The sequence below is a fragment of the Canis lupus genome, chromosome 13 (genome assembly GCF_048164855.1).
Source record: "Canis lupus baileyi chromosome 13, mCanLup2.hap1, whole genome shotgun sequence".
NCBI classification, from domain to species: domain Eukaryota; kingdom Metazoa; phylum Chordata; class Mammalia; order Carnivora; family Canidae; genus Canis; species Canis lupus.
In genome coordinates, this window is record NC_132850.1 from 36889319 (window position 1) to 36914298 (window position 24980).

Below are 24980 nucleotides of genomic sequence, written 5' to 3' on the forward strand. Positions count from 1 at the left end.
TCATTTGCATCACTTGTGGATCTGTTTCTATTAATGTTTACATTCATTATGGGTTATATTTCCCTGCTTTTTTGCGTGGCTTGGTTTGTTGCAAAATGCTGTGAATTTTATCTTGTTGAGTGCTGAATACTTTTGTATTCTTGAGCTTCCTTCTGAGATGCAATTAGATTACTTGAAAATAGCTCAATCGTTTTGAGGCTTGCTTTTAAGTTTTGTTAGGTGGGACTGATGTATCCTTTAGTATAGGGCTAATTCTGCCCTTTTATTGAAGCAGTACCCTTCTAATTACTATTACAAGGTTGAATTACAAGATTTTCCACTCCAGCTGACTACTCCTCGTCCTTATAACCTCTGAGGATTTGCTTCTTCTCTCTTTTAGGGTAGTTCTTTCTTTGGCCTCAGTAGTTTTCTTACACAACTGTGTTTATCAATATACTGGAAGTCTCTTCCAGTATTCTGCTCTCCTCTCTCATACTCTGCCTTGCAAACTCTAGTCATCTTTCCTTCCCAGACTCTCAGCTCTTTAATTAAAAAAATCCATTAGCCTCCTCCTAGGTTCCTGCTCTCTGCACCCCAGCCTGGAAGCTCTTTCCAGATAATAAACTGGGACAGTCATAGAGCTCATCTCATTTGCTTTTGCTCTTTCAGGGATCACTGTTCTCTGCTACCTGATATCCAAAATCTGAAAACAGTTGTTTCATATATTTCATCCATTTTATTTTAGTTGTTTTAAGCAGCAGGGTTAGTTTGGTTCTTGTTACTGCATGTTGGATAAGAGCTAAAGTCTAAAACACAAAGGCAGCTTAACTTTTCTGAAGTACAATTTATAAAACTGTAACTCGATTAAGCCCTTATTTTTTTTTAAGACTTGTTTATTTGAGAGAGAGAGAGACAGCACAAGTGGGAGGGACAAAAGGAGAGGGAGAGAGTCTGAAGTGGACTCTGTTCTGAGCATGGAGTCTGATGTGGGGCTTGATTCCAGAATCCTGAGATCATGACCTGAGCGAAATCAAGTCAGTTGCTTAACTAACTGCACCACCCAGGTGCCCCAAGCCCTTATTTTTATATAAAAATTTCTAGAAATGACATATTGACTTTTTAGTAGAGATTTTATTTATTTGAGAGAAAGAATGAGCATGGATGGCAGAGGGAGAGGGCAAAGCAGGCTCCCCACTGAGCAGCGAGCCTGATGCAGGAATGATCCCAGGACTCTGGGACTATGACCTGAGCTAAAGGTACTTAACTGACTAAGCCACCCAGGTGCCCCTGGGAGTTTGATAATAATAGAAGTATGGTCAGATTTAGTAGATTAAAAATCCTGGAAAAACAAATTAGTTTTCTTACTGGTATCTCAAGCTAAGAAATGTGAAAAGTAATTTAAAATATAAATATCTAAATTTTCTAAGTTTCTTCAATAATTCTATTTTAGGGGATCCCTGGGTGGCTCAGCAGTTTAGCGCCTGCCTTCAGCCCAGGGCATATCCTGGAGTCCCGGGATCGAGTCCCACATCAGGCTCCCTGCATGAAGCCTGCTTCTCCCTCTGCCTGTGTCTCTGCCTCTCTCTCTCTCTCTCTCTCTCTCTCTGTGTCTCTCATGAGTAAATAAATAAAATCTTTAAAAAAATAATTCTATTTTAGTAATTTGTACCTTTTAATAAATGGGTAACCCTCACTATAACTTTCTTTATAATTTATGATACCTGTTATACTTGTCTATCTTATATTTTTTATGTTTATGCTATGTTTTGATTCATCTTTATATTCTCATCTAATACCATGTCTTATAGATTCTCAATAATATGTATTGGGGCACCTGAGTGGCTCAGTTGGCTAAGCTTCCAATTGAGCCCCATGTTGGGCTCTACACTCTGCATGGAGTCTGCTTGAGATTCTCTCTCCTTTCTCTCTCTCTCTCTCTCTCTCTCTCTCTCAAATAAATAAATAAATAAATCTTTAAAAAATGTATTGAAGGAGTGAGTCATTATAGAATTATGTTAAGACAAATTTATTTTAATTTTGTGATATAAGAATAATAATATAAATAAAATAAAATTGGGCACCAGGGTGGCTAAGTTGGTTGAACATCAGTCTTTGGCTCAGGTCATGATCCAGGGTCCTAGGCCTCTGCCTCTCCTTCTTACTCATGCTCCCTTTCTCTCAAAAATAAATAAATAAATAAATAAATAAATAAATAAATAAATATTTCAGAAAAGTAAAGATTAAAAAATGCATATATAATAAAATATTCATATAATGTGCATTTTATTCATAAGAGGATATACTAGGTACATGGTAATTCACAATAAACTATTATCTTACAAAATATCTTACTACATGCTAATCTTATACCATATTCAACATGACTAGTAAAATTTTACTTTATAGAAAAAATGAATTTAATATTAGTAAAAATTAAAATACTTTTTGAAGGGCACCTGGGTGGCTCAGTGGTTGAGTGTCTGCTCAAGTCGTGATCCCGGAGTCCTGGGATCAAGTCTCCCTCTGCCTATGTCTTTGCCTCTTTCTGTGTCTCTCATGAACAATAAATAAAATCTTTAAAAATAAATAAAATAAATACTTCTTGAGTGCTAAATTTGAATAATGTATTTTCAGGAATAAACTTACACCCACTGCAAGAATGACAGCATATTTAGAGAGGAATCCTGGATCTCTGGCCTAATATAATAAAAAGACAAATCAGCACTAAAAATGATTTCTGTAGAAGAAAAATAATCATAGTTCTTCCTTACTCTATTTAAGCCCAGTTAGAATAACATCTATATTGAGAAATATTTCCAATTGTATTCATTTGTTTTATGTGGTTGTTTGCTAATTGTTTACAAATAGCATCTGGTTAATTCGGTTAAATATTGTTACACATTGACAACTGTTCCATTTCTTGTTAGGTGGATGGTATACCTAAGACCTAAGCATGGAAACTGATATATTTATCTCCATTTCTACATTTATCAAGCTTCGTTATCTACTGTTTATTCAATATCAAACCTGATATTAAATATCAAGTTCCTGAGATTTAGTAGGATTCACGCATTCCAGTTCTATATTGTCACCCCACTAACAAGGAAGGTTTTATATTAATTGACTTCTGAGGCTATTGGCACCATTTAAGTTGAAGTCATAGGTATTTGAGATGAAAAAGCACAGGTTCTTTGAGTGAGTACATATATCCTAGTATGTTCTTGAAACAGGTTTCCTGCTTTTTGGATAGGCACCTTTGAGAAAATATGTGACGTTTCAGGCTTTTAAAGGGTTTCAGTGAGTGGGAGTTTGGGTTTCATGGAGGGAGAAGGCTGGACAAGGAGAAGATAGCATAATTGACAGGTGGGCGTCTGCAGCTGAGCAGCTGGTTGGTTTAATTTTAGAACATTCGTCCTTGACTGTGCCACTTTAAGTGGAGCACCTACTTGTCTTGAGAAGTGTGTCTGTCTCTTGGGCAGGACCAAAATCCTTTTTGCTTACATTCTGGAGCATTAGGCACCCTGTTTGATCAGATAGCCCACCTTTTAAAGTGGGAGAGTCTTATCTACTCAACTAGTCCTTCTAAGATAGGACAATATAACCTAATAAAGCTTTCAATGGAGCAAGCTGAGGAATGCAGTGCACTCAAGTGACTTACTTGTACGATAATAACCTCGATTTGGAAGTACACAAAAGCCTCTTTGCATGTTTCAAGGGCATATTTACAGTTCTAAAGTGATGAAAGGCAGCTTCTTAAATATCTTCAGGGGCAAGGAAAGTGACAGAACTGCAAGGAAGGACAAGAAACAAGAGAGAAAACCAAAATAAAAATAAAGATTGGGGCTAAAAATAAAATATAAAAATCTCCAATACATTTGGAATCCTAGCTTTTCCTTTTTCCCTCAGTACTTGGAATCATAGGATTTGAGTGTCAGAAAAGTCCTTACCAATGAATGATCTAGTCCAACTAGAGAAAACTGGGGCACAGAGGACTGAAAGTGACTTGCCAAAAGTCAACCGACAGGCTTGTGACAGCTATGACTGGAACCCAGTTTCCTGACTTCCAATCCAATGATTTTTCTACTATATCCCACTCTATACATGTTTGGCAGCTAGCCATTCCTGGATTAAAGTTAAATTTAAAATTAAAGAAAATATAACATATGATTAAAGAAACCTGTGCTTAAAGAAAATATAACATACAATTGATCACACTTCCACTCGTCTTCCTAATAATGGATAGACTAACAGTACCTCCTTTATTCTAGTAATGGATGTAACTAACCAGATCCTTGATAAAAGTAATGATACTTGCTTCCTATTGGTTCACAGGGATGCAGTGAATTTTTTTAAAAAGGTATCATATGTAGAAATGCCTTTGAAAAAGCACCGCTCTTTATAAATACAATTGATTAATAGCCTTTTCCTGGGGGCCTGCCTTGTTTTTGCCAATCTTTGAGCCCTATCAGTGAATGCAGCTCAGTGGCTAGGATTCATTGATGGGCCTCTCCAATGCGGATTGCCTGTCTCCCTGGGTAACTTCCCAATCTTGATCACCTCTGTTTCTTATCACCATGCTTGTTTGGCCCACCATTCAGAATACACTCTACTTCACCTTGGGTCACCAATACCTTCTATTTGCCTGACTTGTGCTGCCAATTGCATGCATAATCTCTTTGCTTTCACAGTGTCCCATCACTTCCAACTCTTGCTCCCTCTTTTTGTACCACTTTATACTCTAATCATACTGGACTCCTTTCTGTTCCTAGAAAGCTCTTTGGTCCCTCTCCCTTCCTGGTCTTTGCTTTCACTATTCCCCCTGTCAGAAATACTTTCCACCCTCTTTGTCATTGACACACACTGCTCTACTCCCTTCCTTGGCCCACTCTTAACCTGTCTTTTAGATGTCATCTTAAATGTCATTTTATTCAGGAAGGTTTCTTCACCATTCCTCTCCACTGCAAGCCTACATGAGATGTTCTTCCTAAGCGCCACCTCAAGCACCTATTATTTCTTTCAGTTGTAGAACTTAACATGTCTATTTTAATTGTTGTATTCCTTTCTAGACTGTCAGTTTCCCTTGCAGAGTGCCTTTTCTGCTTGCCCACTGCTGTATAGCCAATGCTGGATATACATATGAGTCAACATGTTTGTCAAAAGATCATACTCATGCTTAATAATGATTTACACTTTATGAACTGCCTGTATTTTTATTTATCTCATTTCACCCTTACAGTAAAACTATGGTATAGTGTTATTCATTCCTATTTTTCAGATACGGAAACTTTGAGAAGATGTTCATTGACTTGTCCATGGTCACCAAGTTAGTAAGTGGCAGAGCTAGCATTTGAACACAGGTTGTTGGGATCCAAGTTTGATATTATGACCACTAATAATAATAATAATTGGTTATGGAATAATTGAAGATCTTAATAAGGTGATCAGGGGAGTGAAATGATCAGAGCTTCCTTTCAGGAGAATAAATCTCACAAAGAGAAGAGCATGAACCATGGTGGGAGAAGGAAGGCAAGGTGAGCAGAACAGCCACATGTGAGGGGCAAAGAAACGAATATCAGAATGAACACCAAGGACTAAAGGCTAAGCCTTAGGGGCCACTCATAGTTAGAGGTCAGAAGGGAAGAGACAAGCCAGAAATAATAATAATAATAATAATAATAATAATAATAATAATAATAAAAGGATCAGGGTGAAATGTAGGAAAATAATGAAAATTCATCATTGTAAGAGCCAAAGAAAGTGAGAATGCACAGACAGAAAATGTAATTAATGATGGCAAATGCAACTGAGGAGGCAAGAAAGACGACAAAAACTTTTGGGGTTTGGCTGGCTTACAGAAGACTTTTGAGAGCCTAAATGGAATAAAGGACAGTCTGTAGAGCTTTCAAGAAAGAATAGGGGACAAGGAAATGGAAGCAAGAAAGAAGTGATTGAAGAATTTTGGCAGTTTGTTTATTCATTCATCAGTTGCTCGACATTTGGGTTATTTGCAGATTTGGGCTATTACGCATAAAGTGCTATGGGCATTCACACAGAAGTCATTGTGAGAACATAAGTTATTTCTCATGGGTATTTAGGAGAGGAATTGCCAGGTGGTATGGTAAGAGCATATTTAACTTTATAAGGAACTACAAGCCTGTTTTCTAAGGTGATTGCACTATTTTGCATCTCTACTAGCAACGTATGATAAAAGGTTAGCTGTCATAATACCTTACCAACACTTGGTATTGTCAGTCTTCTTAATTTTAGGCTTGATAATGAATGTAAACGGTGTCTCATTGTGATTTATTTTTATTTTTTATTTTTTTTCATTTGTTTTTATTTAGGTTTGATTTGCCGACATATAACACCCAGCGCTCATACCATCTCATTGTGATTTTAATGTGTGTTTCCCTGTTAACTAATGGTGTTGAACATCTTTTATCTGCTTATTTGACATACATCTTCTCTGATGAAGTGTCTGTTCAAATATTTTGCTCATGTTTTTTCCTTATTGTTTCTGAGTTAGGAGTTCTTTATAAATTCTGATACATAAATATATATTCAAGGTATGATTTGCAAATATTTTCTCCCAGTCTGTGGCTTGTCTTTACACTTTCTTAATAGTGTCTTAAAAGCAAAAGTTTTAAATTTTTATGAAATTCAGTTTATCAATATTTTCCTTTTACAGTATGTGCTTTTTGTGTGCCATCTAAAAAATGTTATCTTCACTCAAGGTCAAAGATATTCTCATCCATGTTTTCTTCTAGAAATTGTATAGTTTCAGCTCTTACATTTAGGTTTATAGTCCACTTCAAGTTTATTTTTCTGTATGATGTGAACTGAGTGTTGAGATCTTTTTCTTTTTTGCAAATGGATGTCCAATTATTCCAGTATCATTTGTTGAAAAGACTATCCTTTCTTCATTGAATCACCTTGACAACTCTGTTTGATATGGTTTTCTTTATGATTCTTTTGTTTGAGATTTGTGGAGCTTCTTAGATCTGTAGATTTACCATTTCAGTCAATTTTGCCTACAATCCTTTTAAAGATTTTTTTGGTCCTTTGTTTCTCCTTTTAGACTTTAGTTACATGAATGTTGGACCACCCAATATTGTCCCACAGTTTACCAGTGCTCTTTTTATTCAATTTTCTTTTCTCTGTGTGCTTCATTAGCTTATAGTTTCTAGTACTCTGCCCTCAGATTCACCAACCTTTTTTCTGCACTATCTCATCTGCTATTAATTCCTTGTAGTACATTTTCATTTCAGATATTGCATTTTACATCTTTGGAAGTTCCATTTGGGTTTTTTTATATCATTTATTTCTGTCTTCAACATGTTTGTTGAATATGTGGAATATATTGATAATAGCTGCTTTAATGCCCTTATCTGCTTATCCTACCAGTTATGTTATTTCTGGGTGTGTTTCTATTAATTGATTTTTCTTCTAGTCAGAAGTGATGTTTTCATGCCTGTTAATTTTTGAATGAACATTAGACATGGTGAATTTTATATTATTGGTTGGTGGATTTTGTTGCATTTCTCTAAGAAGGATTAGACTTTGTTCTGACATGCAGTTGATTTCCTTGGGTCAGTTTAATACTTTTGAGGTTGTTTTAATTTTTGTTAGGGTGAATCCAGTCTAGCTTTTATTCTAGAGCTAATCTAATTCCTCTACTAAGGCCATCTGAGGACTCTGCACAGTGCCTGTGAATTATGAGGTCTTCCCACTTTGGATAGTAGGAACATGAACTAGTCCCTGTCTTATGGGAATACTAGGAATTGTTGAGCTAGCTATTACTTTCTGGAGGTTCTTTCCCCACTCTCATAGAGTTTTAGCTCACACATACACACTTCAGTATTTAGCCACAGATTTGAGGAGCTCTCTACAGATCTGCAGATTTCTTTTTTTTTTTTTTTTTTGCAGATTTCTCCCTTTATTCTGTACCCTCTTCTCCCGTATTGTGTCCCACAAATCCTAGCTGCTTTGGCCTCTTTCAGCACTGATCTCTGTCTCCTCAACTCCATGAGACCATTGGACTATGGTTCCCTTCCTGTGCTGTAGCTTGGAAATGCCTCGTTAGCAAGCTGGGCAATCACAGGGCTTGCCATGTTTGTTCTCCCTCTCTCAGAAATCAGTCTTATGCTATCTGTTGTCCAATGTCTGAAACAATTGCATCAGTTGGTTTTTTTTTTTTTTCTGGTTTTCTAGTTTATTTATTTATTTATTTATTTTATAAATTTTTATTTATTCATGATAGTCACACAGAGAGAGAGAGAGGGGCAGAGACACAGGCAGAGGGAGAAGCAGGCTCCATGCACCGGGAGCCCGACGTGGGATTCGATCCCGGGTCTCCAGGATCACGCCCTGGGCCAAAGGCAGGCGCCAAACTGCTGCGCCACCCAGGAATCCCTGGTTTTCTAGTTTTTTTAATGTGAGAAGGTACTTATCATAGTAGTTAATACTTCAGGAGCAGAAGCAGAAATCTCATTTCAAACTGATAGCTTCCAAAATGTTGCAACTTCTGAAGTGTCAGAAATGAGAGAAAAGGAAAAACTTTTCTGATTTTGAGGAGATCCATTTGAATACTTAAATATAATTATCTTTCTTATTCCTTCTTGACCCATGTCACCTTCCTTCCTAAAGGGTTGAGGAATCTACTTGAGGTTTTTCCCTTGAGCAAATGACACATGCAAATGAAATTGCTTTTGATATAATTTGTTGCATTTGGAGGTGTACTTAGTACTTAAGCAGCAAAAACTATAGTGTTGCTGATATCCTTTTTTGTCTAAAGAAGATGAAATTATAACATCTCTGGAAGACAGTTTCGCTTACTGAATTAAAAGTTCCTAGGATTTCACTTTGTCTCTGCTACCATTCAACATGATCAGAACAAAGCTATTTATACTCTTTTATGCGTCAGCCACTTAACTGTAATATCAAGGTAATTTAATGAATAATGTGAAATTATGCATATAGTAAAAGTGAATTTTCCTGCAGCAGGACAGTACAGATATTCCTTTAAATGAAGGGCACTAAAGAAGTCATCCTTGGATTTCCAGTTTACTCATAAAATCTAGTCTCATTAGAAAAAAAGATAAATTGTTAATATCTAATCATTGTTAATATCCAGAAATTCTCTGGATCTGCCTAACTATATTTACATTTCTACAAATACATAGTTCTTGTCTTTTATCCCCTTCTTCAAGAGTAAGACAACTTTTAAACCCTAAAAGGGCCAAATGTGAATGAAATTACCCATTGGGGCAAAAGTTTGCAGCCATTTTTTTTTTTTTCACATTAAAGGCTTTAAAATGTTTTTATCCTCTTCTGTTTATCCCTTCAATTAATTTTCCTTATTAAAATGCATGTATATATGCATTAAAAATAAACATTTTGTTAAAAATATTACAATAATGTTAAAAATAAACACTTTTCCTAACTGGATGCCACAGAAAACCATAGTTGGCAATTAGTTTGACTTTAAAACTAGCTTTCTTGTTGAACATGTGTGTGCCAATTGAGGGATTTCCATAATGCAAACCCTACATTAGAATGTGCTTTCAACTTTTTATTCAAGACAACCAAAATGTCCTGATTAAGGTTAAAAAAAAAAATCAAACTTTAAACACTGTTACCCTGGTGGGGAGATTTTGGCTACCAAACAAATAGACTTCAAAGGGACCTCCCAACTTTCTATAAACCACAGACAAATGTTTGCTATTACTGTAGTGCTTAGGTAGCCTAGGGCCACTTAGTCCTGCATTTGTAGGAGACCTTGAAGATAGGATTAATCACTACCATGAAAAGTTTTTCCAGTAGAGATGAATCTCATATACCTTTTCCCATTAAGTTCTAGTTTGACATTTAAAGATTAGTTACAAGAGTTAAATTAAGGAAGAGAACCGAAAGCTGAGACTTGCAGAAATAAAGACCAGTAACTGGCTTAAAAAGCAAAAACAAACAAACAAAGAAACAAACAAAAAACCCATATATTGTTCTCTCTACTTTGGCCTACATGTAGTTAAGTTACAGTTTGACTAAAGGACTGGTGGCCTAACTTATGAGATTCATAAATAGAAAACAATAAATTCTTTAAAATTAGTCTATGTTTTCTTCTGCTCCAGAATAGAGGTTTTTTGGAGAAGAGCTAAAAATACAGAGTTTTTCAGGATGATTAAACCATTGGGCTTACAGAGCAAAAAGCCCATGATAGAAATTCTGCTGTCTAGAGAAAAACAGGCCAACAAATTCAGTCTCATTTCAGTTTTTGAGAATTTCTTTCTCATACATTAGAAAAGAAAAAAAAAGGTATTTTCAACCTGGATAGATTGCAAACTTGCCAGTATAAATTCTAATTGTGTCTCTTATCATTAGTGTCATTTTTGTTTCTAAAATTCCAGGTCTCTGTGACATTAAGCCTTTTAATAAAAGAATCACTTATTTATTAATTTAACCATGACATAACCAAGGGAACACTTCGTGTCAGGCATTGTGCAGAGTACTCTGGATAAAAAACTGAATAAGAAAATCAAGAATACACAGGATGTCAGTTGTCTCCTAATTCTTGAAAACTGAGCTCTGTCAGAAGTGCTGCTAGAAGATAACTCAAAATAATTTTAAAAATAAAAAAAAAAATCAGAGAACATAAGGCCATTTAACCCAAACTTCTCAATGCAGAACATTTCCTCTAGAAGAGCTGATACCCATCCATTCTCTGCTAGATTCCACACCTTCATGAGGCAGCATGTTTCTTTTTTTTTTTTTTTTTTTTTACATGGTTCTAACTATTTAAAAGTTTCTCTGTGTTAATCTGTCCTCTATAACTTCTAATACTGGTCTTGGACCTACACAAAAATAAACCTACTTTATCTTCAATAAGGAAGCCCTTCAAATATTTAAGGCCAACTATCAGCTTAATTTTCATTCTCCAGGTAAAATATTTGCAGCATCTCATATTACAAAATTTCTAAACTATATGGTTGAGTAGCAAATGACCTCAGTTTTATTTATATGTGTAAGCTACCAATGACAATATTTTCCAGACATTTTCCTCCCTAAGATGTCAAACAAACTCTTAATTTCTGAGCATTTCTTTTTCTAATTTTATTTTATTTAATCCAAATGCATTTCAAAGTTTTTTTCTATAACCTAAGCAATATTCAGATTTTAAAAAGATTTATAGTACGTACAATACAGCAGTTTGGGAAGAAATGAGGTTGATGAGTGGAGACAGTAGGGTGAGAGGAAATAAATGAATTCTCTATTAGAATATCATTTATGAAACCTCTTCAGCACCCACCTTCAATCATGGTAAAACAGGGAGGCAAGATTGTAATTCCAATGTCATTACTTTGGGAGATGAGGAAGAAGAATCACATTTACATCTCAATTGAATGTCGTAAAATCTGCATATTTCCATAACATCTGTCATTGTTTAGTTCATGAAAAAAATAATATTTCTGGTTACGTGCCAACTAAACTGACAGGCAAACTGACAGGTAAGGCTGGGGTTACAAAGGGTTGGGGGCCTGAGGGGAGGCTGCAGCAGTCTAAAGATTCAGTAGCTCCTAACAAAAGAGAATCCATCCTCCTTGCGATCTGAGAGAGGGGGAGAAGGAAGAAGCAATCCGAATGATGCAGGAGACTGGCTGGAAAGTGACCAGGGGATTAAAATGGCCTTTGAGGACAACAGTACTAGGGGCTAACTCCATAGGTAATGTGTCCTCTTGATTACCCTCACACCACCTCTAGACCATCTAGAAGTAGCTAAATGCTTTATCAAGTAGACTTTTTTAAAAAGGAGCAGAAATAATTTATCATTGAACTCTTAACCATGAATTTCCACGTGCACCTGGTGCATGTTTCATAAAGTTCTAGGAAAACAAGCGTGTATGAGTCCTGGTTACATCCTTTCAAACTGATAATCTTTTAACTATAACTCCCTAACTTATACAGGATCTCAGGAGAGACTTTTTGAGGCATATTATTTTCAGATCATTACTCTTAACAACATTTCTGCCACCACATAATCACAAAGAGTATACGTTCTTAGCAAAAGGATAAAGGCAGGTCCAAATAGGGAATCCAGACAAGAGCCAGGAACCTAGCTGCTTGCTTGCTCTGAGTTTGCTACCAAGCAACCTCTTACTAGAATCACTTGGAAATTCCTCCTTGAGTCTGAAATACTGACAAGGTGTATAGGTGGATACATTTTTTCCCCCAGTTTTGATAAGCAATTTTACTTTAGGCTCATATTTGTGTCTTACTGTAACATTGCCATCTAAAAATATCTTTAAAAACTTCATTCCTTATCTTGCACTTGACATAATATAGTTTAAAAAGAATTTGTAGAGTCACAGTAGATATGTAGGGCTAAATATGGAATGAAGAGACATGAAGTGCCCTTTGTACATCTGGTTTGTTCATTTTTCTCTAAATCTAACTCCTTTCCAGTCTATCTTTGCCTATGAAGACCACCTGGCTACTGCTTTAATAACAAGCAAATAATTCTTTTTTTTTTTTTCAAATAATTCTTTATATTCACTTTACCTACTATTAAATGACCCAAGGCTAATGTTCTCTGTCTGTCTGTCCAAAAGTACCAAATAAAAATACAGACCTTCAATGCTCTTGGAAACGCAGACAGTTGACCAGTGTTAATATGCAAAGACCCCCAACTCACAAATGGTTTGTGCTCTACATTTTTTTGGCAAATCATTGCCTAGGCTTTAGAATGCATTTTGTCTATTTTTGCTTACTGCTCTATCCTCAGAGGTTGGTATAGTGCTAGACACATAGTAGGAAGCCACATATTCGGCTGAATGACTAGATAAACTGGCCCCCAAATCCTACTTCACTAATAATGTAATTGAATTATATTATTATTATTATTAATTAGTATTTATATAGTACTTAGCCATTTAAAAAACACATTTATATATGCCCTATCTTACGCTTTCTCACACTGATTCAATTTACAAATGAATCTAAGGCCCATCACTTAAAGAGAGAGGCTATTGAGAGGTCTGAGTGAGAGATAAGTGAGTTTGAGCTAAAGTGGTGCCAGTACAAGTGAGAGCGAACTTAGAGACAGAACCACCAGAGCCTGGTGATGGACTAAACATGTGCCTTCAACTCCTGTACTTGTGCTACCACGTTGCATCTAGTGCTATTTTGTAAGCTACAGATAAAATGTCATTTTTATGATTACAAAATAGAGACTTGGGGAGTAGGGACTCATTTCTTTTTTCCCCCCCGCCACTCTTTTCTTCAACAGTGAAGTGACTTCCTTTCGCTCAAGGGTTAAGAAGGATCACTCACTTTGCAAAAAACAAGATCTCCCCCCAAAAAGATTATACCAAAATTGAGGGCTCCTGCCCCGCTAACCGGAAGACCTAATGTGACTACCTAAGCAATGCTAGCTAGGTTCCCAGGACCTGTGCTATTGTAGAACTTTGGGTCTAAAGGAATTTCTTAGTCATTTACTCACTCTATGGCATAATCTGTGGGTTCAGAGGTGAGTGAGATACTCAAGTCCTAAACCAACCTTTAAATCTGTACATGAATCCTCCCTGTAACATCTCTCGCTGGGGATCACTTAGCCTTTGCTGAAACCTTTCTTGAGATGAGAAGCTCAAGGAACTCTCCTTGTCTCTTGGATACATCTAAGTTTTTAAGAAAGTCTTTCTTTGGTCATATTCTTGCCTCCTGAAAGCATCAGAGTCCATTTAATCCCTCTTCAAACATCTGAAGAATGCTAGCAATTCCTGAACATCCATAAATCCTCTCTCATAAGCAAAATATCCTAAGTTAATTGTTCATTATATAATGAGATTTCTAACTGCTCTCACCCGTTCTTCTTGGCTTTCTCTAAATAGGAATATCTTGCCCTGAACATAATATTCTAGCTATGCTTTGGTGAGAGAACACAATAGAAGGACTAGTCTCTCCTTTGTTTGAAACATTATTCTATTAACGTAGCCTAAGATTGTACTAGCTTTTACAGCAGTCATAATATATTGTTGGCTCACATTGAGATTACAGTCCACTGAAACCCTGAGGTCTTTTTTCACATGAACGGCTGATAAGTTACACCTCTCTGGTGGTAGTACAATTGATGTTTGAAAAGAGGAATTTACATTCATCACCATTAAGTTTAATCTCATAAATTTACCCAAGAATTTTTCACACTGCTCCCCGAGTTGTCTTCCATAAACACTTCTGATTAGGCTATCCCTACCCAGAAGAGCTATTGATTGGTCCCCACTACCTGCAGAATCCAGTCTAAAATATTGACACACTAGACCATGTATAATCTGACCTGATTCTCCAGGGCCAACCTTATCTTTCTCCCATCCCTCTCCCTCCCTCACGCCCTACCATACCATAGGCTCCAACCATTCTGAGGGTTGGCTTTCCTTAGGTGCAATTTTCCATGGAATTCCCTTCTCTGTCTCTCAGTTCTTATTCATCCTTTAAAAGCAGCAATTCAGGGATCCCTGGGTGGCGCAGTGGTTTAGCGCCTGCCTTTGGCCCAGGGCGCGATCCTGGAGACCTGGGATCGAGTCCCACGTCGGAACTCCCTGTGCATGGAGCCTGCTTCTCCCTCTGCCTATGTCTCTGCCTCTCTCTCTCTCTGTGTGTGACTATCATAAATAAGTAAAAAAATTAAAAAAAAATTAAAAGCAGCAATTCAGAAGTCTCAATTGGATTATAAACTCCTTAAGGCAGGAATATACTACAGTGAATTTCAAGGCAACTGGAAAGAGACATAGCTTCCAAATCTTATTTTTTAAAGTATTTTTGTCTGCTTTGTCAAAGGAAATACTTAAACTTCTTTCTTCAAAGCTACTTTCCCCTCCCCTCCTAGAAATGCAGGTAAGTTTGAATTTGACTTACTTGAAATAGCAATTCTTAGGGAGAGGGAATAACAAGCTTTTCAGTTTTTCCAAGAGAAACAAGTAGCTACACAGTTTCTCCAGAGGCAGTGCCATGAGGTGATTGTTTCCTAGAAGCCTGAAACAACCACCCCTGTACCCAGCAGAGCATTGTGAGAAGAAGCCCAGCTGTTTGAAACACTGCAGAGCATAATCAGGAGGCCCTCTATGCAATCATTTCCAATGATACTGATGAAAAATTAAATGAACCCCCAAGTTAACCTTCCATGCACCTTTATCTGTCTTTCTAGAGGTGGTGATAGATTTTTACCTTTTCATTTGTGCCAGGCCTTCACGGATTAGAAACAAAGCCCATGGTTTGGGTTTGCAAAGACGTGGAACCTGTGACATTGTCCTTGCCGAGAAACTGTACTGATGAACTGCCTCAGGATCTGTCATCATAAATGGGAACTTAGGGGACATGTAGCAAGTCATGTCTCAGAGTGTTTCATGCATCTGTATGCCAGATACTCTGCATACAAGTGCTTTAAGCCACAAAAAGCAATAAATAGTTATCACTGACCATAATAATAATGCTTCAGGGTTCATTTATTTTAAAAACTTCTATTTAATATTCAGGCAGCATGTTAGATAGTAAGACAGTATGTCTTAAAGTGCAGTCTGAACTACTTTAAGGGCTCACAAAACAACATGATAAATGCTAGGAAAGAAGTGAACATATGCCATGGATGCACCTGTGCAACTTACATGTAGTGCACCTAACCCAGAATTTTAGGAAGAGGTGAAGTTTAAACAGCCCTTAAGGATAAATAATCTATCCATCAACCCATCCATCCGAAAAATATTTGACTGACAACTCAGCTAAATGAATGAAAAGTAGGACTGGGGGAAGGGAAGGGAAGGGGAGGGGAGGGGGGGGAGGGGAGGGGAGGGGAGGGGAGGGGAGGAGAAGGAGAGGAGAGGAGAGGAGAGGAGAGGAGAGGAGAGGAGAGGAGAGGAGAGGAGAAGAGAAGAGAAGAGAAGAGAAGAGAAGAGAAGAGAAGAGAAGAGAAGAGAAGAGAAGAGAAGAGAAGAGAAGAGAAGAACGGGACAAGAAAGCATGTGCACACAAATCAGAGGGTTGGAGAGAGCCTGGCACCTTAGAGTAACACAAGTAGTTCAGTAGTTACAGCTGGAGGCAAGGACGGAAGAGGCAGTGATGAGAGATAAGGCCAGGGCATTCGGAAAGAGCCTAGCATGCCACATTAAAGAACGTGGGTCATGTCACAAAAGACCTTTTAAGCAGAGAAGTGACATTTTGGATTTTATTTTATTTTTAAAGATTCTATTCATTTATTAATGAGACACAGAGAGAGAGAGAGAGAGAGGCAGAGGGAGAAGCAGGCTCCATGCAGGGAGCCCGACGTGGGACTCGATCCCAGGTCTCCAGGATCACGCCCTGGGCGGAAGGCGGCGCTAAACCGCTGAGCCACCCGGGCTGCCCAACATTTTGGATTTTAAAAAGTCCCTTTGGAGTATGGCATAAAGAACAGATTGGAGAGCAAGCACGATAGAACAGCATGGACATTCAGAAGAATATGGCAAGGATGTGCACAGATGACAAATCATGGCGGCTTACACCAGGATGCTGTTTGTGGATGGAGAGAAGCATGCATACTCAACACAGACCCAAGGAGCAGAACTGGATAGGACTTGGTAAATGACTGTTAGTGGCTGGAGGAGAAAAAGGAATCAAGAATCTCAGCTTTCACCTTGATGGGCCTTTCTGGGTTAGCCTGTGATGCCATTCATGCGACGTTTTATTTTCTCAGTGAGGTAGGAGGCAAACTCTCCAGCTGAAAGCAAGTGGAAGTGGGGTGGTGCCCAGGAAGAGTCTCAGGGAGAGGAGAGAAGCTCTGAAAGACTCACTACAGGAACGAAAGAGGGCCGAAGAAAAAAGGATTTCCAGGGAAGTTTGAGGGCCAGAGGAGACTGGAAAACATGAATCCATAGAGGCGTCTCTCAGTACAATTGTGTTTTTAATTTTTCCCAGTGGAGTTCAGCTGTCTAGCTGAAGGAGCAAGAAGGTGAACAGTAGAATTGGAATGTGATGGGAACACAAGGGGGCAAAGAAGTTGAGGGAAGAGATAGAAGATTCCAGAGAGAAAATCATGGTGGCATGCTAGGTGTCATGTTCATCTTCACAGACAGGTTCATATTTTGAGCCAGAGAAGAGATCAAAGCAGTGGTCTGATGGGGCAAAACTAGATGCCTTCAGGAAAGAAGTGAAAATGTGAAAGAAAAATGGCCATAAGTAACAAACCAGAATTGATAGCGCACGTAGGAAGGAAAGGAATTGGGGAGCGGGAGTTGACAGTCACCTTGCAATTTTTTGGTTTTTTTGTTTTTGCAAACTCTACCTCCTTACTTCACTCCACCCAAAGGAACCCCAGTGGGCTTACATTCTCCTGAACTTTGATAATCATCCTGGAGGAAGCTACTGCTACAAAGAGGTGAATGTTGCACCCTTCGGGGTGGGAAACAAAAAAGTTGAAGGTTCCTGGGGAGTGAGGTGTCTGGTTCTTCTAATAGATCATTGGTTTGAAATGTCCTCCATTGACTTCTGCTTTCATATGGAGATAGGGATATGGAGAGGTCACATGAGAGAATTACAGCAACAATTACAAGAGGAATTGATGGAAAACCTCAAGGACCCCAGAAGGATCAGATTGGCTGGAATAAATGGAAACAATAGTTCTTAATGGATATTAAACAGTATAAGAGAGTGACTACATTCTCTCCAACCTAATTTTAAATGTAGAAGCCCTTTTCAGTGGCAGCCAAAAGATACAGTGTTAGCACAAATGAACATGATGTCATGTAGAAAGCATGTGAGTATTTTTCACAATTATTTTATTGTTTTAGGAGCTGTAATTATGAAGTGTAAAGTAACATTAGCAAACACAGCTGATGCCTGACCTGAAAAGGCTTCTGTTCCTCTATCATTTGCAGGAAGGCTAGGAAGAGAAGAGAATTATGATATAGAAAGAAAGTTGGTGTTTTGTTTTTGTTTGTTCCTTAACAAGACAAAGCATCCAGGAAAAGAGTTTGTTTCTCAGGGATAAAGAAAGACGTATGCAAAATGCCTGACACAGAAACTGGCACCTCCCACCACAATCTCTAAATGTTGGCTTTCCCTTCTTAGCAAAATAATTAAACATTAATATGGTAAGCATTAATTAAAGCATTAATTAAAACACATTAAAAATTGTGACAGTGTAAACACGTATTTAAATGGGACTAACTGTATAGCCCCCATGCCTTAGGTAGATGTCCCCTGTCACATTCTGAAAATCAAGTTTCATAACACACTAAGCAGGAAAAAATGTGTACAATGCTACATTTTAATTTCCAATACTGGGATGGCCCAGGGGCACTCGAAAAATAATCTTTTGTAATCATTCCAAAAAATTGCTCCTGCAGCTGCAATTTTAAGAAGAGGGTGAAGAGTTGGATAGATCAAAACGAAATGAGGCCCTTAAAATCTGAAGGTCCCTGAAAGCAACTTTCCCCTTCAGTACTCTTCCCTCCCCCTCCTCCATCCTCATTCAGTATCCAATCAGCACTTTCCCTTCTTTTGATAACCTAGAATTGCAGCTCCTAAGCCTTCCCTCACACTTGTCATTTTAGAATTTGCAGTGGCCATCCTGACTGTGGAAAGTCAATGTTATGCAGTGCATGCTGTTTCTTAATTAAACAAACATTGGACCCCCTAGACTGGCAAGACTGGTTTTCATAAAAGCCTTGGGATTTGCAAGAGTGGTTTTTTGTTTTGTTTTGTCTTGTTTTTGGTAATGGCAGCATCAATGGACTAAGTTTGATCCTCCCCTGGACTCAGTTCTTGGACTTCCTTCTTTTCCATCCATACCCACTCCCTGATAATCTCACCCAGTTTCATGGTTTTCAATATCATCTCTATACTGATGACTCCCAAATTTAAAGAGTAGTCCAGACCTCTCCTCTGAACTCTAAACTCACAGACCCAGCTGCCTACTCACTATCTCCACTTGGATATCTCATAGGCAACATCTTAATGTGTCCAGAAATGAGCTTCTGGCACTTCTCTCTAAATCTGCCTCCCTAGAGTTTTCTCCACTTCAGAAAATGGCTATTTCATTCTTCCAGGTAAATGAAGCATCTTTATTTCTCTCTTTCTCTCACACACTACATCCAACCTGTCAGCAGATGATGTTAGCTCTTTCCATAGACTAGATCTAGAAATCAACTACTTTTCACCATTTCCATCACTACCCTTTGTCCACATATTGTTAGATCTAGCCTGAATTATCACCACAGCATCCTAGCCGGTCTCCCTGCTTCTCTCTCTGGTCTTTTCTAACACATAAGCCAAAGTGGTCCTATTAAAAATAAATTGTTCATTTCTTCCCTCTGCTTAAAACCTCCAATGGCTTCCAATATCATTCAGAGTAAAAACCAATGATCTTATGGTAATAATTTATAATACTTTATAGTACAAATTGGGACTACTGGGAGAACGAAAAGGGATGCTGAAAATAATTAACAGGCTTTAACTGATCTAGGTGTAAATTTGGGCCATCGTGACACCTACTTTGAGGCCCCACATTCTAAATATCTCTCTGACCTCTTATCTCACCTATTATGCTGTACCTCTACCTTTCTGCATCAACACTAGCCTCCTCACTGTCCTGATGGCATCAGGCACACTTCCTTGGGGCCTTTACTCTTTCCCTAGGTATGTCCACTTCTCACTTGTGCTTTCCTTCAGGTCCTTATCCAAAATCTCAGCAACGCTTTCCCTGGGAGTTCTTTCTAAACATTAAAAACCTCCTCGCCACTTTCTGGCCCCTTCTCTTGCTTAATTTTTTTCCTTTCCACTTACCACTCTAACATCCTATATGTTTTACCTTGTTTAGCACTGTACATTTAGAATGTAAGCTCAAGGGCAGGAATTTTTTTTTTTTTTCTCTGTATCTCCAACTCCAAAAATAGTGGCTGGCATATAGGAGACACTTTACAAATATTTATAGAAAGAATGAATGAATCATGACTACTTGGAAAAGATCAGTGCTTAGTAGATGTGTAACATCCAACACAGTTAATAAACAGTATTATTACTTTACAGGTAGTTTTTTTCATATGATTCAATTCAATAAATGTACTTTGGACAGTTATGCCTTGCAGAGACCTGTGTCAGGTACAGAGACTGGGGGGCTGGGAGCCACAGGGCATATACAATGACAGATGGGATAAAGTTCCTCAAGAAGTGAGCACTATAGGAGTAGAAGAGATAAGGGACATGATATTATAGTTACATGTGAGGGACATAGAGTGCATGGGGGTGCAGACTCCAGAGGGAGAGGTGACATTTACTGAGTTTTCAGACACTTAATGATTATTCATCAGAAGCGGTTTCTATATTCTCTGTCATAATGCACTTTCCTCATCTTCCACAGCCCTCAATCCCTAACACCACCATTCTGGTTTCTAGAGCTTTCCATTCTTTGGTAAGAAACGCCTCTTGTAGTCCAGATATACCTGACCTCCAGGTGCCGCTCCTCATCTGCTCTTCATTGTCTGGCCTTAATTTTTCAATGTGAATCAGCATTTTATAATCTGATTTCTCAAAGTTTCCAGAATATTTTAAGAAAATACTAACAAAGTTAAACCATCTAATTGGACAAATGCAAAGCAAACAGAACAGATGCTAACAGACTTTTTTTTAACAGCTAGGAAGGAGGTATTTTTGGAAGACAAGTCCACTCTTTGAAATCAATAAATCAAAGTTTATGATTTAATCTCTGGGTTTATTCTAATTTTTACGTAGCTTCCTTATTTTTTTTTTTAGATTTTACTCATTTATTCATAAGAGACACAGGCAGAGGGAGAAGCAGGCTCCACGCAGGGAGCCGACATGGGACTCAATCCTGGGTCTCCAGGATCACGCCCTGGGCTGAAGGCGGCGCTAAACCGCTGAGCCACCTGGGCTGCCCTACATAGCTTCTTTAAATAATTTTAATTAAAAATCACCCTGTGGATTTTCTTTAAACTAAAGGCTTTTTTTTTTTTTTTTTTTTTTTTAAAGAACACTGTTATAAATCTCTAGCCCCACCCCTCTAGGAAGGGAGTATCCCTAGGGTGTGGATAATCGAAGCACTCTAAACAACTATATACAACATTTTATTTTCAAGGAAGTTCAATAAATTAGAGCTAAGAATATGGTTCAAAGTAAAATATTAATACACTGGATGAATAACTTTATTAGAAAAATTACTTAGAGCAGTTACTAGTTTACTTTTAAAAATTGTTTTAGTTATACTAAAACCTAATCCTATAAATAATTTTAAGGCAAGCTAATAATCCCAGCTCTGGCATGGGTTAGCTCATTACTTATCTGAGTCTGACCAAGTTACTCTGACTCACTAAGTCTCAATTTATTTTTCTGTAGAATAGGGTTAATACTGGACCCAACTAACAAGGGTTCTTGTGAGAATAATGGATATGTGCACTCTACAGAATGCCTCGCACATGGATATAACCTGCCACCATGATTCATGGCCATTGTTGCTGCAAAAATAGGCACAAGTTGATTTCACTAATTGAAGTAAACAAGTAGCTAACCAAAGAGTAGTGTTTAGAAACCATTCTGACTCATGTATTACTTTATCTTTTCAGCTAAAAATATAAATATTGCTTAGCATATTATAAATGCAAATACCTGCAAAAACCTGATTAAGTAATTTATCACGTTCTGCACACTTGTGCCATACTGACTTTACCACAAGGTATTGAAGTGTTATCTTTTCTATGGCCAAAGAGACATCCTTCGAAGGATGTTCAAAATGCTCAGATTTGGAAAGGCATATTATTTGCATAATGTATCTGGAAATTAATCATGTACTCTCTCATATTATTTAATAAATCAGCCCCAAAATGATCATGTTTAATCTCTTACCCAGGATTGTAATCTTTTACAGTGGACTATAAGGATGGTGGAGGAAAACAATGTATATCATTTTTGTATCTTTCACACTACCTGACTTGGGGCAAAGGAATTTCAAACTAGTATAGTGGAAACAGCACTGGGCTAAACATCAGGAAACATGGATTTCAGCTGAGTAATTATAGACAAGTCATTTAACTCCCTGTAGGCTTCAGATTACTCATCAGTCATGTGTTTTTCCATTGATGACATTTAGGTTCCTTTTCAAATGCTCTCATTCTAAGAAACACTAGCAAGAGGGATTTTTAACAATGTTTGTCAGTATAACACACAACTTCATTTTTCCGTATCTACAGATTGAAAAACACGGGACCTTTAATTATAGATTTTTGTTCACTCGAGAAAACTTGCCAGGATCTCAGAGCTCTTGTCATGGACTATTCCATCAAACATGAACTCTTCAATCTGTTTAAAACAGCAAGCCCTCCCTGCTAGCACTCCCCATCCTCTGCCTTGTTTCATTTTTTCCTTGGTACTTATATCACACTCTGACATACTATATATTTTGCTTAAGTATTTTTTGTCTGTCCTCTCTCCACCTCCCTTCCCCCGGTACCTAAGCTTCATGGGGACAGGGACTTTTATCCCTTTGGTTCACCACCATATCCCCAGCACCTGTAATGGCATCAGATACATAATAGCCCAAAAATTATTTGATGGACAAATGAATGCATAAACATAATTTAAGGTCCTCCATTAATTGCCTTTCCCAACCACAACTTATCTCATATTTTTACCAGTTCAACTTCTCCATGTTAATCAGGTTTCTGAATCTTATCCCCCCATCACCCAAGGCTTATAATCATTCCTCCCCCTGTGTCATTTAAGGATATTCTCCTACTTGTCATATCACTCATTTGTTCATGCTCATTTATTCCATTACAGATTTGTTGGGTGCCTACTGTGATCCAAACAATGTGCTTAAGTGCGGGGGATACAGAGGCAAATAAAGCTGACACAATCCTTCCCTACTGCTTCATTTAGGACCAGCCTTCTGTTCTTGGCTTCTCTGTACTGCTGCCTCCCTTTGAATGTTTTATATTCATAATGCCCTGGAGGGGAAAAAATCTGTGTGGTTGAGTTGGTTGCTATCCAGTTTTGAATAGAGTTCTTCTTGCAGTGAGTTAATAGGGCAGGGGGCAGCAATGGTCACTTCTAAGGAGAAGATGACTCCATCACCCTAGAGGTACTGTGGTGACCTCACAGCCTCCTAAACAGTTACAATAGAAACTCTAGTTGCATGAGGCCTCACTGTGCAGAACTAAAATGACTTGCTGCACCTCCTCACTTCTCTCTGTTCCCTGTACCCAAGACAGGGTCCAAGGTGCTTCTGTGAATCACCAAAAAAGCCTATTAACCTCTCATCTTCAGCTTCAAAGTTATTATTACCTACTGCTCCAGCTAAACGGGAGATGAAGCCCCTAATAGTCATAGAGGCTTGATGTCAAACCATGCCAAGCACCATGTCTCTCTGTGCCTTTTTTTTTTAATTTTTATTTATTTATGATAGTCACACAGAGAGAGAGAGAGAGGCAGAGACACAGGCAGAGGGAGAAGCAGGCTCCATGCACCGGGAGCCCGACGTGGGATTCAATCCCGGGTCTCCAGGACCGCGCCCTGGGCCAAAGGCAGGCGCCAAACCGCTGCGCCACCCAGGGATCCCCTCCCTGTGCCTTTTTAAAAATTATTGAGGTATATGTGAAAATTGAGAAATATATTTAAGGAGTATGGTTTGATGACTTGATGTACACATACACTGTGAAATAATCACCATGTTCAAGCTAATTAACATACCCATCACTTCAGATAGTTACCACTTTTTTGCATATGTATGGTGAGAACACTTGATATGCCCTCTTAGCAAGTTACAAGCACACAACGAAGTATTGTTAACTACAGTCACATTGCTGTACACTAGATCTCCAGAATTCATTCATCTTGCACAACTGGAACTTTGTATCCCTTGAACAACTTCTCCCTCATCTGTCCTTCTATCAGGATTTTGGGAGCATTAATAGCTCCATCCCAGCCTTTCCCAACTTGTGCTCTGTGGATCTCTGGGGCTCTGAAAGCTAGTAATTGGAGTTCTGCAAAAAGAAAGTTTTGTTGGGCAAATAAGTTTGGGAATGTTACATCTTATATTTCTCACTTGGAGACACAGAACACAAAAGAAGAACATTTATGTATTTATAGATGTTAATTTTGTTAAACCTAGTCAGTGTTTCCCAACCTAGTTTGGTCACGGAACCTTTTATTCCCAAAACACCACTGATATCTCAGAGGACATTCCTGCTCAGGAGAAAGCTGTTTGGCACCTCCTTTTTCATCTTCATGTCACATCCAAATGAATAACAAATGGTTGTCAGAGAGTGAGCAAGTAGAGAAAAATATGCATACATCTCTCTGCGAGCAGTTCTTGGGGGATCACTAATGAAGAGAAAACATTGATTTGTGGAACAAACACTAGACTTACAATCAGAAGACTTATGATTTAGCCCTGCCTCTGCCATATAACTAACTAATGCAATGTTGTCAGTAAATCACTTCGCCTCAGAGCAAGCCATAGTCTCCTCTCCTGCCAAGGAGACACATTGTAGGGCAACCATTTGTCGTAACTGCTAACCGGTTTAAGAGGTGGCTATGTAGCAGATTTAACTTTGATTTAACTTGATTTAAAAAGTATTCTTCTGGGTGGCTTTTGAGGCCTTTATTTTTAAAAGTTCTCTTTCAGATGACTGGTGCCTTCAACTCCGAAGATGGAGGTATCTGATTTCTTAGACATGAAGCTACAGGTCTTTCTAAGGCCCTAAAAGCCCAAAGAAGTATTTTGGAATGAATAATGACAACAAATTAAGTCTGGGATATATTTATGTTAGTGGTAGGATAATACCTAGAGAAGTCCTCAGAAGTCTTACATTGAACGGAGGAAAATATAGGTCTACATTATAAATAAGCAATAAATGAAATTTGAGACTAGGGATCCCTGGGTGGTGCAGCGGTTTAGCGCCTGCCTTTGGCCCAGGGCGCGATCCTGGAGACCCAGGATCGAATCCCACGTCGGGCTCCCGGTGCATGGAGCC

General features: G+C 38.2%; 1 protein-coding gene and 1 long non-coding RNA gene across 4 annotated transcripts in view; one reads left to right on the top strand and one right to left on the bottom strand.

The window, feature by feature from the left end:
- The window catches only part of LOC140602904 (uncharacterized), a 178913-nt gene that overhangs the window by 151037 nt on the left and 2896 nt on the right, over window positions 1-24980 (top strand). The window contains exon 9 of one of the 2 annotated variants that reach the window (XR_012005886.1): window positions 5255-5366. The exons of the other annotated variant lie outside the window; for it this stretch is intronic. This is a non-coding gene — a long non-coding RNA (uncharacterized lncRNA). Of the gene's footprint in view, window positions 1-5254; window positions 5367-24980 lie in introns of those variants that run through there. 2 annotated transcript variants of the gene reach the window in all.
- Window positions 1-24980, bottom strand: part of NTN4 (netrin 4) — a 124336-nt gene that overhangs the window by 92047 nt on the left and 7309 nt on the right. The gene's annotated exons all lie outside the window — the stretch shown is intronic.